The following is an 11,350-nucleotide window of genomic DNA, read 5'->3' as shown; positions in this document are numbered from 1 at the left end:
GGCCATTCTGAGGCATATCTCGTGCACGAGCTGCTCCAAAGTCCCAGGCAAAGCCAGGACTAGAACTCTTGTCTGTTTTCCTAGGGTCAGTGGTGGGAGGCAGAGGTGGATGTAACTTCAGTGAATCCTGCCTCTCCATTTCCTGCCTGCCCTTTCATCCCCAGCATTTTTAAAGTTCCAAACAGATTTCTGGGTTCCCTATCTTGGACCAAAGTACCTTGAATGTAAGCACATTTAGTTATCTGCTAAGAACTCAAGAGGATGGTGAAACTAAGATAGAAATAGCTGTGTCTGAAATGGTTGCCATGAATTGGGAATAGATAGGTGTAAGTCCTCTGGCTTTGAAGCAAGGGGCTGCCAGGAAGTGAAGACCATTCTCTCTTGGAATCTGAGAAGTTCAAGAAAATCTGCTGCTCTATCTGCAGGCTTGGCACCCTCAGGGAATGGATGAGAGTAAACCTCCCTCTTGACCTTTAACATTTTTTGTTTCTCTGTATTACAGCGTTGGATTGTTGCCATGCTCCTTCTTCTTTGTCCTTTCCTTCACCCTTTCCATCCTTCCTTCTTTTTGATGAAAAAGAAGGGTGAACTGGCCAATAATCTGATTTCATGAAATCTGCTATGATGTTTGAGAAAATGTGAATGTTATATCCCAGACCATATATAATGTTAAATTAGTAAAATGAACTTGTTATGGAAACATGTACTGGTATTTCTTTGTGTGAAAAAACACTATTTCAGCTTTGAGGAGCAACCACACCTTACTGTGGGTTTTAGATAAACACAGCAAAACACTGAACACCATATATGCCTGTGCAATGAAATGGTCAAGAGGCTGACAGTCAGGCTCTGAGAAAAGATGAAATGAATTAGAGGTCCTGAGCTTGACAAGGTGAAAGGGACCTCCTAATTGTCTTTAAGTGGTCGAAGATGAGCAATTCTCAAGAAGAATATTTTAGGGAATTTAAGAAGGCATAGGAGAGTCAGTATTTTTAAGGTACTCTTAAAAGGGCATTTGTTGGCTGGTGGGCTTGGCTTCTAATATTTAGCTAGTAGATTACATTTACATTTATTGATTAGTAGCTCGAAATAAGGTACCAAGTTCTTTGTATCCACTGAAATTTCTGGAATTTCCCCCAGAAAAGCTGGAAGCTGAGTTTCATGAATGGTATCTTGAGTCAGTACCCTGGAATCAGATAGACTAGGTTCAAATTCACTTACTAGTGTGCTTGATCCCAGACACAAGTTACTTCTCTGAATCTCGGTTTTCTCATCTTTGAAATGAGGGTGATTATGGGAATTAAATGAGGTAATAACATATGTGAATGTGGTTTGTAAAGTGCTATTCAGATACTCATTATTTTTCCCAAGAAATTCTCTCCCAAAAGAACCCCAGTCAGTTTTCTTCCATGAGGTTTATAGTTGCCCAATAGGAAACCTATGAACATCTTTGCCCCCCCCCCAAACTGTGGAAAGGCTGGTTGTTTCCCTTTGTTGTCCTGCCTCTTTGTCATCAAGCAGGACATTCCAGCCAGCAGCTCACCTTTAACACTTGAGGGATGAGTCAGGTGTCCTGCATTCTCCAGGGAACCAATGCCAAACTCTCCAAGTTGTTCTCTTGAAGAATCCCTCACTTGGCATAAGATAAGGGTGGGGGGAGGTACCAACTTCTCCTTGTCCATGGTGGGGAGGACTCTTGAGACACCAACAGCTCTCCCACTATCTCCTGGCTTCTTCCTCTCCTAATGAATTCTTACATTGCTTTTTATAGTGTCAGGAGGCAAGTGATGGGCTCTCTTTGGAAGAACAATTTTTTTTCACCCCCTTGCAAATTCTGCAGGAATGTCCTTGGTAAATATTTTCTAAGCTTTGGGGCATGGCCCACACTTAGAGATGGGAAAATCCCCATCTGAACATCCTGCTTCACCAGGGTAAGGTTAAGTGTATACAAAGATGGTGCTTCTGCTGCTCCTGGATACCCAGAGGCCCCTGCACCACAGGCCTCTGGGCCTCCCTTCTTGTACATGCTCCAGACTCCTTAATACGAACCTTAAGGCTCTCTGTTCCAACTAACCCCAAACCAAGTTGTTGTTAGACAAAGCCAATATGGTTCAAGGAAATTATTAAATCAGATGCAAAACCAATGCAGTCAACCCTCCCAGAGTTATCTGCAGGTTGAAAGAGAAGGAAAATTCACAAGGGAAAAAAATCCAAGGAGAATTTCAGTATAGAGTTTTTAGCGGATGAAACCGACATTATGTCCTTTTGTGGCCACCCTGTCTGGACTGCAGGCAAGGAGGAAGGAGCTTTTAAGAATATATGAGGCACTGTGTTTCTCTCTTTAAAAGAGGAGTTCTCTTTTGCTTTCCCCCTGTAGTTTGAAGTGCCTCTCCCTTCTGTTGACAATGGGTTGCCACCAGTGTGACTTAGAGGTATACTCTGGAAGCTTGTAACCGGGATGGCATATGTACCAAAATGATACCCAGTTTGAACGGTATGTGGAATAAAACGTAAACTGTGCCACATAATTATTCTCTCAGCACCATTTAGAAAGTCACTGCCATGCAAATCTTCCCTTCCTTCAACCTCTTCTTAAAATGACCAGTAGGGGGCACTGCAGGGTGAGATTCCCAGCAGTACCCCCATCTCCCTACCCACAAAAAGTTATTGGAACATGAAGCATGGACTACATAATACACCTATTTTAGTGACAATAGTACACGTTTAGCTACAATAATACTAGCTGAGAGATTGGTTATCTATACATTTAAGGTCTCAGTTGCTCTTGGGATATGATTAGCTAAAGAAGGAAGTTTTAGCTTGAGGGATATGGGATACATTCTGACTGGGTATTAGGACATGAAGCACTGAGACTTAATGATTGTCCCTGGAAGAATGGTTCAGACACACCACTGTGGGACCATGGTGCATTTGGCTAGGGCACTGAAAGAAGGATCTGGCACCTTAGATTGTAGGATGTGAGGGAGCCAGAGATTTGAAAGCTGAGTGTTTTAAAACCCCAGAAAGCACCTGTCTTCTATGCCTGACTTTATTGGATACTGTGAACTCAAGCAATTGAACTTAAAGCCAGCAGCAAGTTTATTATAAAATCAAATGAAGGGACACATAGTTCTTTTTATCAAGGAAGGGAAATTGAGGTACCTGTAGAGACTAAAGAGAAAACAAGTCATAGATTTTAAGAGTCACAGATAGTAAAACAAAAATTCAAGGCAGATTTTGAAATTGCGGCTTTTAAATTTTAAACCAAAATTATTTTTCAATTGGGAGTACATTTAGGCGATTCAAATAAAAAAGTACAAAGAAGTTGAAGAAAAGAAGTCTTCTACCCCTTTCTACCAGGCACCAATTTCCCCTCCCCATGGTTTTCTAGAGATATTTTTATGCATACATACAAATTATGTGTCATCCTGGTGTTATATTTTAATATGATTAAAACTTGGAGATAATTGTTTTTTAGCCCTAAAGTGTTTCCTCATTCTTTTTATTTTATTTTTATTAGTTTCAGGTGCACAAGACAAAGTAATATTTAGATGTTTATCTTTTATATCCCTTACATTGTGTGAACCCTGTGCCCCCCATCCACTAACCCTCTCACATCGCACAGAGCCATTACATTTCCACTGTCTCTATTCCTAATGCTGTTCTCCACTTCTTGTAAGTACAGACATATACACACATACACACACACACAACACACACACACACACATATACATACATACACATACAAACTTGTAGTTGACATTCATTATTGTTCAGCTTCAGCTTCAGGTGTACAATGCAGTGATCAGGCATCTACATCATCCCTGAGGTGGTCTCCCTAATGAGACAAGTGTCCATTGGATACCCTACAAAATCTTTACAACATTATTGATTACATTTCCCAAATTAATTTTCAGAACCCCATGGCCATCTTGTGGTTACTGATTGTTTTCTAATCCCCTTACCTTCCCCCTTATCACTTCCCCCCTCCCATCTAGCAACCCTCAGTTTTTCCTGTATGTCTCCAAAACTGTTTCTGATTAGTTCATTCACTTATCTTTTCTTTAGGTGCCACATATAAGTGAGATCATATGGTATTTGTCTTTCTCTGTCTGACTTATTTCACTTAACATAATGTTCTCTAGGTCCATCCATGTTGTTGCAAATAGTAAGATTTCTTTCTTCTTTATAGCTGAGTAATACTCCATTGTATAAATGTATCACAGTTTCTTAATGCAGTCATCTACCGATGGGCATTTTGGTTGTTTCCATGTCTTGGCTATAGTGTATAGTGCTGCAATAAACATAGGAGTGCATAAAGTTTTTTGAATTAGAGTTTTGGATTTCTCTGGATAGATACCTAGGAGTGGAATTGCTGGATCATAAGGTAGTTCCATTTTAATATTTTTGAGATACCTCCATACTATTTTCCATAGTGGCTGCACCAATCCGCAATCCCACCAACAGTGCACAAGGATTCCCTTTTCTCCACATCCGCGCCAACACTTGTTGTTTGTTGATTTATTGATGATAGCCATTTTGACTGGGGTGAGGTGGTGTCTTATTGTGGTTTTTATTTGCATTTCTCTAATGATTAGTGAGTTTGAGCATTTTTTCATGTCTGTTTGCCATCTGTATGTCCTTTTTAGAAAAATGTCTCTTCATGTCCTCTGCCCATTTTTAAATTTGGTTGTTTGTTTTTTTGGAGTTGAGTTGAGTGAGTTTTTTTATAAATTTGTGATATTAACCCCTTATCAGATATATCATTGGCAAATATCTTTTTCCATTCAGTAGGGTCCCTTTTTGTTTTATTGATGGTTTCCTTTGCTGTGAAAAAACTTTAGTTTGATGTAATCCCATATGTTTATTTTTTCTCTTACTTCCCTTGTGAGAGGAGATATATCAGTAAAAATCTTACTCCGGGTAATGTCTGTGAAGTTTCTCCCTATATTTTCTTCTAGGAATTTTATGGTTTCAGATGTTACATTTAAGTCTTTAAGCCATTTTCAATTTATTTTTGTATATGGTGTAAGGAGGTGGTCCAGCTTCATTTTTTTGCGTGTGTCTGTCGAGGTCTCCCAGCACCATTTATTGAATAGACTGTCTTTACCCCACCGTACATTCTTGCTTCCATTGTCGTAGATTAAATGGCCATATAGGCATGGATTTATTTCTGGACTCTCTATTCTATTCCATTGATCTATGTGTCTGTTTTTATGCCAGTACCATGCTGTTTTGATTACTGTAGCCTTGTAGTATAATTTGATGTCAGGTATTGTTATACCTCCCACTTTGTTCTTATTTCTCAAGATTGCTGAGGCTATCAGGGGTCTTTTATGGTCCCATATAAATTTTAGGATTATATGTTCTATTTCTGTGAAAAACGTCGTTGGTAGTTTGATAGGAATTGCATTGAATATGTATATTGCCTTAGGCAGTATGGACATTTTAACTATATTAATTCTTCCTATCCATGAACATGGTATGTGTTTCCATCTATTTGTATCTTCTTTCATTTCTTTCTTCAGTGTCTTATAATTTTCTGAGTACAGATCTTTTACTTCTTTGGTTAAATTTATTCCCAGGTATTTTATAGTCTTTGAAGCAATTGTAAATGGGATTTTTTTAAAAAAATTTCTCCTTCAGATGTTTTATTATTGGTATATACAAATGCGATTGATTTCTGAATATTAATTTTGTATCCTGCTACTTTACTAAATTCATCTATCAGCTCTAATAGTTTCTTGGTGGAGTCTTTAGGGTTCTCTCTATATAGTATCATGTCATCTGCATATAATGACAATTTTACTTCCTCCTTACCGATTAGGATGCCTTTTATTTCTTTTTCTTGTCTGATTGCTGTGGCTAGAATGTCCAGCACTATGTTGAATAGAAGTGGAGGAAGTGGGCAAACTTGCATTGTTCCTGATCTTAGGGGGAATGGTTTTATCTTTTCCCCATTAAGTATGATGTTAGCTGTGGGTTTATCATATATGGCCTTTATTATGTTGAGATATGATCCCTCTATTCCCACTTTCTTAAGGGTTTTTATCATAAATGGCTGCTGGATTTTATCAAATGCTTTTTCTGCATCTATCGATCTGATCATGTGATTTTTATTTTTCATTTTGTTAATGTGGTGTATCATATTAATTGATTTGCAGATGTTGAACCACGCTTGCATACCAGGAATGAATCCCACTTGATCATGGTGTATGATCTTTTTAATACATTGCTGAATTCTGTTCGCTAATATTTTGTTGAGGATTTTTACATCTATGTTCATTAGCGATATTGGCCTGTAGTTTTCTTTTTGTGTGGAGTCTTTGTCTGATTTTGGGATCAGGGTGATAGTCGCTTCATAAAAAGTGTTTGGGAGTCTTCCCTCCTTCTGGATTTTTTGGAAGAGCTTGAGGAGAATAGGTGATCATTCTTTTTTGAACGTTTTGTAAAATTCACCTGTAAAGCCATCTGGTCCAGGGCTTTTGTTTGTTGGGAGATTGTTGATTACTGATTCAGTTTCCCTGGTAATCAGTCTATTCAGGTTTTCTGTTTCTTCTTGAGTTAGCCTTGGAAGGTTGTACACCTCTAGAAAATTGTCCATTTCTTCCAGATTGTCAAATTTGTTGGCGTACAGTTGCTCGCAGTAGTTTCTTAAATTTTTTTTTTGTATTTCTGCGGTGTCTGTTGTCACTTCTCGTCTTTCATTTCTGATTTTATTAATTTGGGTCCTCTCTCTCTTTTTTTTAGTGAGTGGCTAAAGGTTTGTCGATTTTGTTTATCTTCTCTAAGAACCAACTCTTGGATTCATTGATCTTTTGTTGTTTTCTGGTTTCTATTTCATTTATTTCCACTCTGATCTTTATTATCTCCTTCCTTGTACTCCCTTTGGGCTTATTTTGCTGTTCTTTTTCCAGATCCCTTAAGTTTGAAGATAAACTGTTGATTAGTGATGTTTCTTGTTTCTTTAGGTAGGCCTGCAATGCTATGAATTTCCCTCTTAGGACTGCTTTCACGGCAACCCATAGATTTTGGGTCGTCGTGTTTTCATTTTCATTTGTCTCGAGATATCTTTTGATTTCTTCCTTGATCTCCTGGCTGACCCATTCATTATTTAGTAACATGGTATTCAGCCTCCATGAATTGGTGTGTCTTCCAGTTTTTTTTCCTGTAGTTCATTTCTAATTTCATAGCACTGTGGTCAGAGAAGACAATTGGTATGATTTTAATTTTCTTAAATTTATCAAGACTTGTTTTGTGGCCTAACATATGATCTATCTTGGAAAATGTTCCATGTGCGCTTGAGAAGAACATGTATTCTGTAGCATTGGGGTGAAATGCTCTGAAAATATCGATTAAATCCAAGTGGTCCAATGTGTCATTTAAGGCCATTGTTTCCATATTGATTTTCTGTCTGGAAGACCTGTCCCTTGTTGTCAGAGGTGTGTTGAAGTCCCCTACTATGATAGTGTTACTGTTGATCTCTGTCTTTATGTCAGTCAATATCTGTTTTATATATTTAGGTGCGCCTACGTTGGGTGCATAGATGTTTACTAGGGTTATGTCCTCTTGTTGGATCGATCCCTTTATTATTATATAGTGCCCATCTTTGTCTTTTAATATGTTCTTCATTTTAAAGTCTATTGTGTCAGATATAAGTATTGCAACTCCAGCTTTTTTCTCATTTCCATTTGCATGAAATATCCTACTCCAACATTTCACTTTCAGCCTGTGTGTATCTTTTGATCTGAGGTGAGTCTCTTGTATACAACATATACAAGGATCTTGCTTTCTTATCCACTCAGCCACCCTATGTCTCTTGATTGGAGCACCTAATCTGTTTACATTTAAAGTGATTATTGATAGGTACATAGTTATTGCCATTTTTAAATTTGTAGTTACATTGTTTTCATGTTTCTTCTATTTACAGAAGTCCTTTTAGTATTTCTTGCGATGCTGGCTTGGTGGTAATAAATTCCTTTAGCTTATTCTTGTCTGGGAAGCTCTTTATCTCTCCATCAACTTTAAATGATAGCCTTGTTGGATAAAGCAATTTAGGTTGTAGGCCTTTGTTTTCCATCACTTTGAGTATCTCCTGCCACTCCCTCCTGGCCTTCAATGTTTCTGTAGAAAAGTCATTTGATAGTCTTATGGGAGTTCCCTTGTATGTAACCATCTGTCTTTTTTTTTTTTTTTTTTTACTTTCAAATGTCATTTTATTTTATTTATTTTTATTTTTATTTATTTATTTATTTTAATTAAATTTATTGGGGTGACAATTGTTAGTAAAATTACATAGATTTCAGGTGTACAATTCTGTATTACATCATCTATAAATCCCATTGTGTGTTCATCACCCAGAGTCAGTTCTTCCATCACCATATATTCGATCCCCCTTACCCTCACCTCCCCCCCCACCCCCCTTACCCTCTGGCAACCACTAAACTATTGTCCGTGTCTATGAGTTTCTGTTTCTCATTTGTTTGTCTTGTTCTTTTGTTGTTTTTGGTTTATATACCACATATCAGTGAAATCACATGGTTCTCTGCTTTTTCTGTCTGACTTGTTTCGCTCAGCATTACTCTCTCAAGATCCATCCATGTTGTCACAAATGTTCCTATATCATCTTTTCTTACTGCCAAATAGTATTCCATTGTGTATATGTACCACAACTTCTTTATCCATTCATCTATCGAAGGACATTTTGGTTGTTTCCATGTCTTGGCCACCGTAAACAAAGCTGCAATGAACATTGGAGCACACGTGTCTTTATCTCTAAATGTTTTCAGATTTTTTGGGTAGATACCCAGGAGAGGGATTGCTGGGTCATATGGCAATTCTATTCGTAATTCTTTGAGGAACCTCCACACTGCCTTCCATAACGGCTGCACCAGTCTGCATTCCCACCAACAGTGTATGAGGGTTCCTTTTTCTCCACAGCCTCTCCAACATTTGTTACTATTTGTCTTGTTGATGATAGCCATTCTGACTGGGGTGAGGTGATATCTCATTGTGGTTTTGATTTGCATTTCTCTGATGATTAGTGATGTTGAGCATTTTTTCATATGTTTATTTGCCATTTGTATGTCCTCTTTGGAGAAATGTCTCTTCAAGTCCTCTGCCCATTTTTCAATTGGGTTGTTTGTTTTTTTGTTGTTGAGTTGCATGAGTTCCTTGTATATTCTGGATACTAGCCCCTTATCGGAGGCACTGTTTGCAAAAATCTTCTCCCATTCAGTTGGTGGCCTCTTTATTTTGTCAATGGTTTCTTTTGCTGTGCAGAAGCTTTTAAGTTTCATATAGTCCCATTCGTTTATTTTAGCTTTTACTTCCATTGCCTTTGGAGTCAAGTTCATAAAATGCTCTTTGAACCCAAGGTCCATAAGTTTAGTACCTATGTTTTCTTCTATGCAGTTTATTGTGTCAGGTCTTATGCCTAAGTCTTTGATCCATTTTGAATTAACTTTGGTACATGGTGACAAATAGCAGTCCAGTTTCATTCTTTTGCACGTGGCTATCCAATTCTCCCAGCACCATTTATTGAAGAGGCTGTCTTTGCTCCATTGTATGTTTTTAGCTTCTTTGTCAAAAATTATCTGTCCATATTTATGTAGTTTTATTTCTGGGTTCTCAATTCTATTCCATTGGTCTATGTGTCTGTTTTTCTGCCAATACCATGCTGTTTTGATTATTGTGGCCCTGTAGTACAGGCCAAAGTCAGGAAGTGTGATACCTCCATTATAGTTCTTTTTTCTTAAGATTGCTTTGGCTATTCAGGGTCTTTTGTGGTTCCAAACAAATCTGATGATTTTTTCTTCTATTTCTTTAAAAGATACCATTGGGATTTTGATGGGGATTGCATTGAATCTGTATATTGCTTTGGGTACTATGGCCATTTTAACTATGTTGATTCTTCCAATCCATGAGCACGGAATGTCTTTCCATTTCTTTGTGTCTTCTTCAATTTCTTTCAAAAATGTCTTATAGTTTTCAGCATATAGGTCTTTCACATCCTTGGTTAAGTTTATTCCTAGGTATTTTATTCTTTTTGCTGCAATTGCAAAAGGAATTGTTTTTTGTATTTCTTTTTCTGAGATTTCATTGTTAGTATATAGGAAGGCAATGGACTTTTGTGCATTGATTTTGTAGCCGGCAACTTTACTGTATTCGTTGATTGTTTCTAATAGCTTTTTGGTGGAGTCTTTAGGGTTTTCTATATATAGCATCATGTCATCTGCAAAGAGTGATAATTTAACTTCTTCATTCCCAATTTGGATGCCTTTTATTTCTTTCTCTTGCCTGATTGCTCTGGCAAGGACTTCCAACACTATGTTGAAAAGCAGAGGTGATAGGGGACAGCCCTGTCGTGTTCCTGAACGTAGAGCAAAGGGCTTCAGCTTTTCTCCATTAATTATGAGATTAGCAGAGGGCTTGTCATATATGGCCTTTATTATGTTAAGGTATTTTCCTTCTATACCCATTTTATTAAGTGTTTTAATCATAAATGGATGTTGTATCTTGTCAAATGCTTTTTCTGCATCAATTGATATAATCATATGATTTTTGTCCTTTATTTTGTTTATGTGATGTATCACATTGATGGATTTGCGTATGTTGAACCATCCTTGTGCCCCGGGGATGAACCCCACTTGGTCGTGATGAATAATCTTTTTAATGCATTGTTGTATTCGATTTGCTAGAATTTTATTTAGGATTTTTGCATCGGTATTCATCAGAGATATTGGTCTGTAGTTTTCTTTTTGTGTGCTGTCCTTACCAGGTTTTGGTATCAGGGTGATGTTGGCCTCATAAAATGAGTTAGGGAGTACTGTCTCTTCTTCAATTTTTTGGAAGAGTTTGTGCAGAATTGGTATTAGATCCTCTTTGAAGGTTTGGTAGAATTCACTAGTGAAGCCATCTGGTCCCGGACTTTTGCTTTTGGGAAGGTTTTGGATGACTGATTCAATTTCGTTACTGGTGATCGGTCTGTTTAGATTTTCCAGTTCTTCATGGTTCAGCCTTGGAAGGCTATATGTTTCTAAGAACTTGTCCATTTCTTCTAGGTTGTTGAATTTGGTGGCATATAGTCCTTCATAGTATTCTTGGATGATCCTTTGTATTTCTGTGGTGTCCGTGATAACTTCCCCTTTTACGTTTCTGATTTTGTTAATCAGTGTCTTCTCTCTTTTTATCTTAGTAAGTCTAGCCAAGGGTTTGTCAATTTTGTTAATCTTTTCAAAGAACCAGCTCTTTGTCACATTAATTTTTTCTATTGTCTTTTTGTTCTCTATTTCATTTAGTTCTGCTTTAATTTTTATTATTTCCTTTCTTCTGCTGACCTTGGGTTT

This window comes from Rhinolophus sinicus, chromosome 6 (genome assembly GCF_057876585.1).
Source record: "Rhinolophus sinicus isolate RSI-liver-muscle chromosome 6, RSI-T2T, whole genome shotgun sequence".
Classification (NCBI taxonomy): domain Eukaryota; kingdom Metazoa; phylum Chordata; class Mammalia; order Chiroptera; family Rhinolophidae; genus Rhinolophus; species Rhinolophus sinicus.
This window is presented reverse-complemented; position numbering follows the sequence as displayed.